The sequence below is a fragment of the Chlorocebus sabaeus genome, chromosome 6 (genome assembly GCF_047675955.1).
Source record: "Chlorocebus sabaeus isolate Y175 chromosome 6, mChlSab1.0.hap1, whole genome shotgun sequence".
Classification (NCBI taxonomy): Eukaryota; Metazoa; Chordata; class Mammalia; order Primates; family Cercopithecidae; genus Chlorocebus; species Chlorocebus sabaeus.
Genome location: NC_132909.1, coordinates 12,494,302 through 12,500,166, shown reverse-complemented (window position 1 = coordinate 12,500,166; position 5,865 = coordinate 12,494,302).

Genomic DNA, 5,865 nt, shown 5'->3' with positions numbered 1-5,865 from the left:
TTGGCTGATCTGCCCGTCAATCCGATAGGGCAGAGCCAATCGGGATACTGCGCGTGCGCACGGAAAAGCGAGGGCTGCTGACTCTCGGGAGAGGCGGTGCAGGAGGCGTCACTGAGGCTCGTCGAGGGCCAATCAGAAAGAAAACATGGAAGGGATCGATCCGAGAGAATCGATCTCATTCACTAGAATTTGGTCCTCCTGCGCTTGCCAAGATTGTCTGAGTATTGATCGAACCCAGGAGTTCGAGATCAGCTTGAGCAAGATAGCGAGAACCCCCGCCCCTCCACCTGGTCTCAAACAAACAAAAAAAATTCGTCTCAGTAGCGAACAGAGATTCTAACGGAGAATGACAGGGACACTGGTGATCCTTTCTGGGCCCAAGAGTTAGAAATGGCTTTGCAGCACCAAAAATGCATTTATAAAATACCTGCTGTAAAACAAAAAAGTAATACAAATAATTTTTAAATAACATAAAATAAAAACAAATGAATGAAAACAAAGCAAAATAAAATAATATATATGGTCAAAATGATATAAAATACAGGATGTATCCCAGACTTCTATGGTATAAATAACTTATAAACAGCTCTTCCTATTTATTGAGCACCTACTTTTTGCCAAATACTGTGATAGGTGTTTTAATAAGGGAATAACGAAAAGGCAGTGTGGTTTAGTGGCTAAGTTGTGGGCTCTGGAACCAAAATTCCTGGGTTCATAATCCTGGCTTCACTTTTGTTGCCCAGGCTGGAGTGCAATGGTGTGATCTCAGCTCACTCAAACCTCCACTTCCCAGGTTCAAGCAATTCTCCTGCCTCAGCCTACAGTTTAGCTCGGATTACAGGCACACCACCACACCTGGCTAATTTTTGTATTTTTTAGTAGAGATGGGGTTTCACCATATTGACCAGGATAGTCTTGATCTCTTGACCTCGTGATTCGCCCGCCTTGGCCTCCCAAAGTGCTGAGATTACAGGTGTTAGCCACCACACCTGGCCTGGGGTTACACTTTTGTATCTGCAAAGTAGTTAACAATCAGACTATCTACAATGTAGGTGATGCTACATTGTAGCATTACAATAATCTAATTGTTAATTAGAGACTAGTACTATTGTTAATTACATATTACTATTGTAGATAGTCTGTTAATTAGGTGAGTTAATTTCAAATCACATAAAGCAGTTAAAACTGGGTTTAGCACATACTAAGCACTCAATAAATGCTAGTTTTGGCTGGGCGTAATGGCTCACACCTGTAATCCCAGCATTTTAGGAGGCCGAGGTGGGTGGATCACCTGAGGTCTGGAGTTCGAGACCAGCCTGACCAACATGGAGGAACCCCGTCTCTACTAAAAATACAAAATTAGCCGGGCATGTTGGCATGTGCCTGTAATCCCAGCTACTTGGGAGGCTGAAGCAGGAGAATTGCTTGAACCGGGGAGGGAAAGGTTGCAGTGAGCCGAGATGGCGCCATCGCACTCCAGCCTGGGCAACAAAAGCAAAACTCCATTTCAAATAATAATAATATAATAATAAAACATAAATGCTAGTTTTTGTTTCTTCAACAAATAGCTATGTGACATCTACCATGTGCCTGATCCTATGCTGGCCCCTGGGAACAGAAAGGTGACCATGACAGCCTCAGCAACTGCCCTCAAAGAACAGATTTTTTTCTCTTTTTTTTCTCGAGACAGGGTCTTGCTCTGTCACTGAAGCTGGAGTGCAGTGGCACAGTTACAGCTCAGCTCACTGCAGCCTCCACTTCCTGGGCTCAAGTAATCCTCCCACCTCAGCCTCCTGAGTAGCTAGGACTACAGGTGTGCACCACCAAGCCCAGCTAATTTTTATTTTTTTAATTTTTTTAGGGACAAGGTCTCACCATGTTGCCCAGGCTGGTTAAACTCTCGGGTTCAAGTGATCCTCTCCCCTCAGCCTTTCAAATTGTTGGGATTACAGGGGTGAGGCACCAGGCCTGGCCTCAAAGAACAGATATTAAACATACAAATAAATATATGATTACAGCCTGGAGTGGTGGCTCGTGCCTGTAGTTCCAGCACTTTGGAAGGCCAAGGCGAGTACATTGCTTGAGCTCAGGAGCTGAAGACAAGCCTGAGCAACGTGGTGAAAACCCGTTTTTACAAAAACATGCAAAAATTAGCTGGGCGTGGTGGCATGCACCTGTAGTCCCAGATACTCAGGAGGCTGAGGTGGGAGAATCCCTTGGGCCTGGGAGGCAGAGGTTGCAGTGGGCAGTGATTGTGCCACTGCACTCCAGCCTGGGCAACAGGAGTGAAACCCTGTCTCAAATGTGTGTGTGTGTGTGCGCGCACACACGTGCGTGTGCGCGTGCGCATGCCTGTATAATCACAACTGCAAAAGTGCTGTGAAGGAAAACTTCAAGTCACCATAAAGATTTATTATGGGCTGGGCATGGTGGCTTCTGCCTGTAATCCCAGCACTTTGGGAGGCCAAGGTGGGTGGATCACCAGGTCAGGAGTTCAAGACCAGCCTGGTCAACATGGTGAAACTCTATCTCTACTGGAAAAAAAAAAAAAAATTCCAGGCGTGGTGGCATGTGTCTGTAATCCCAGCTACTCAGGAGGCTAAGGCAGGAGAATTGCTTGAACCCAGGAGGCAGAGGTGAGCCAAGATCATGCCACTGCACTCCAGCCTGGGTGACAGAGCAAGGCTTTGTCCCAGAAAAGAATAAAAAAAAAAAAAGACTTATTATGACAGGATGCCTACTGTCAACTGTGGGGTGTGAGTGTTGGCCAAGCGATCAGAGAAGGCTTCCTGGAAGAAGCAAGGTTTGAGCAGAGCCAGAAAATAATTAGAAGAAATCAAGAGGGGATGGATGAGAGAAGTGAGAAAGGTGTTCCAGGGAGAGAGACCATCATACTCAAAGCTCTAGCCCAGAAGAAAGCTGAGTTGAAAGGTGGGTGGAGCTCAGAGTTAAGCACAGGGAGCAGAGAAAGGGCAGCTGCAGGGAAGGCAGGGCCAGATCGAAATCTCTTTTTTAAATTAATTAATTAGTTAATTTATTAATTTATTTATTTTTGAGACAAAGTCTGACTCTGTCGCCCAAACCGGAGCACAGTGGCACAATCTCAGCGGACCACAACCTCTGCCACCCAGACTCAAGCGATTCTGTCCTCAGCCTCCCTAGTAGCTGGGATTACAGGTGTGCACCACTACCGCCCAGCTAATTTTTGTATTTCTAGTAGAAATGGGGTTTCACCATGTTGGCCAGGCTGGCCTCAAACTCCTGACCTCAGGTGATCCACCTGCCTTGGTCTCCCAAAGCGCTGGGATTACAAGCGTGAGCCACTGCGTCCGGCCTAGGCTGGTTTATAAAACTGCTAAACTAAGCAGAACAAGAATTAAATACCAAGGAAATACTCTCCTAGATTGTCATGCTACATCAGCCAATACTAAAATTGTCAAGATACACCATTTGAATGAACTCCATGGTCCATATTGAATTACCTGTGATATTACCCATCTAATAAACAGTACTATGTCCCTTAATGGGAGAAAAAAGTTGGAGAATTTAAGAGAATATCAACCCAATGCTGGTTGGGTGCAGTGGATCATGTCTATATTCCCAGCACTTTGGGAGGCCAAGGCAGGAGGATCACTTGAGCCCAGGAGTTCAAGGCCAGCCTGGGCAACACAGCGAGACCCTGTCTCTACAGAAAATGAAATTAAAAAATTGGTGTGATATGGTGCCTGTAGTCCCAGCTACTTGGGAGGCTGAGGAAGGAGGATCATTTAAGCCCGGGAAGTTGAGGCTGCAGTGAGCCATGAGTGAGACTCCTCTCAAAAAAAAAGGTGATCACTGGAGGAAAAAAACCTAAAGCGGGGTTTGGGGGGAGTAGGAGGTCCCATCCTGCTAGGTTGCACTATGTTCTCCGGGGAGGCTCCACGGAAGAGTCATTTCTTTGTCTTTTTCAGTTTCTAGAGCTGAATTCTTTGCATTCCTTGCATTCCTTGGCTCGGAACCCCTTCCCTAACCTTCAAAGCTGGCAGCTAGCCTCTGGCTCGAGCGTCACATGGCCCATCTCTGTCTCCCTATCCAAACTTCCTTTTATAAGAACATTGGAGCCAGGCACGGTGGCTCATGCCTGTAATTCCAGCATTTTGGGAGGCCAAGGCAGGCGGATCACGAGGTCAGGAGTTCAAGACCAGCCTGGCCAACATAGTGAAACGCCGTCTCTACTAAAAATACAAAAAATTAGCCAGGCATGGTGGTGGGCAACTATAATCTCAGCTTTTTGGGAGGCTGAGGCAGGAGAATCACTTGAACCTGGGAGGTGGAGGTTGCAGTGAGCCAAGATCAAACCATTGCACTCCAACCTGGGTGACAATGCAAGACTCCATCTCAAAAAAAAAAAAGAACATTGGAGACCAGGTTTAGGGCTTACTCGTATACTCCAGGATTATCCTCCCATTTTCAGATCCTTAAGGTCAGCACACTTGCAACCTCCCTTTACCATATAAGGTCACATTCACAGGATTATGGATTTGACAAACCAAAAATTGGTCATAAACAATGTTAGCAATTTGGAACCAGTCATCACAGCAATATATTTTATTTGAATCATTTTATCTCTCTCATGGTGAATCACAGATTGCAGAGGTTTGGTTTTATTTATTTTTCTTTTTCTTTTTTTTGAGACGGAGTCTTGCTCTGTCACCCAGGCTGGAGTACAGTGGCACAATAGCTCACTGCAACCTCCGCCTCCCGGGTTCAAGCAATTCTCCTGCCTCAGCCTCCGGAGTAACTGAGATTACAGACGACCGTTACCACGCCCGGCTAATTTTTTGTATTTTTAGTAGTAGAGACAGGTTTCACCATCTTTTTTTTTTTTTTTTTTTTTGAGACGGAGTCTCGCTCTGTAGCCCAGGCTGGGGTGCAGTGGCGCGATCTCGGCTCACTGCAAGCTCCGCCTCCTGGGTTCACGCCATTCTCCTGCCTCAGCCTCCCGAGTAACTGGGAGTACAGGCGCCCGCCACCACGCCCGGGTGAATTTTTGTATTTTTAGTAGAGACGGGGTTTCACCATGTTAGCCAGGATGATCTCGATATTCTGACCTCGTGATCCATCCGCCTTGGCCTCCCAAAGTGCTGAGAATACAGGCATGAGCTACGACGCCTGCCCTTTATTTATTTTTCATTTTTTAAAATTATTTTGAGACAAAGTCTATTCTGTGGCCCAGGCTGGAATGCAGTGGCGTGATCACAACTCACTACAGCTTCTATCTCCTGAGCTCAAGAGATCCTTCCACCTTGGCTTCCTGAGGAGCTGGACCTCAGGTGTACATCACCACTCCCAGATAATTTTGTTTAAATATTTATTTATTTATTTATTATATTTTCATGACGGAGTTTCACTCTTGTTGCCTGGGCTGGAGTGCAATGGTGCTATCTCGGCTCACTGCAACCTCTGCCTCCTGGGTTCAAGTGATTCTCCTGTCTCAGCTTCCTGAGTAGCTGGGATTACAGGCACATGCCATCACTCCCAGGTAATTTTTGTATTTTTAGTAGCTACAGGGTTTCATCACATTGGTCAGGCTGGTCTCAAACTCCTGACTTCAGGTGATCCGCCCGCCTTGGCCTCCCAAAGTGCTGGGGTTACAGGCGTGAGCCACCACACCCGGCAATTTTTTTTTTAGACAGAGTCTTGCTCTGTCGCCCAGGCTGGAGTGCAGTAGCGTGATCTTGGTTTACTGCAACCTCCACCTCCCGGGTTGAAGTGATTCTCCTTTCTCAGCCTCCCAAGTAGCTGGGGTTACAGGTGCACACCACCACGCCAGGCTAATTTTTGTATTTTTAGTAGAGACGGGATTTCACCATATTGGTCAGGCTG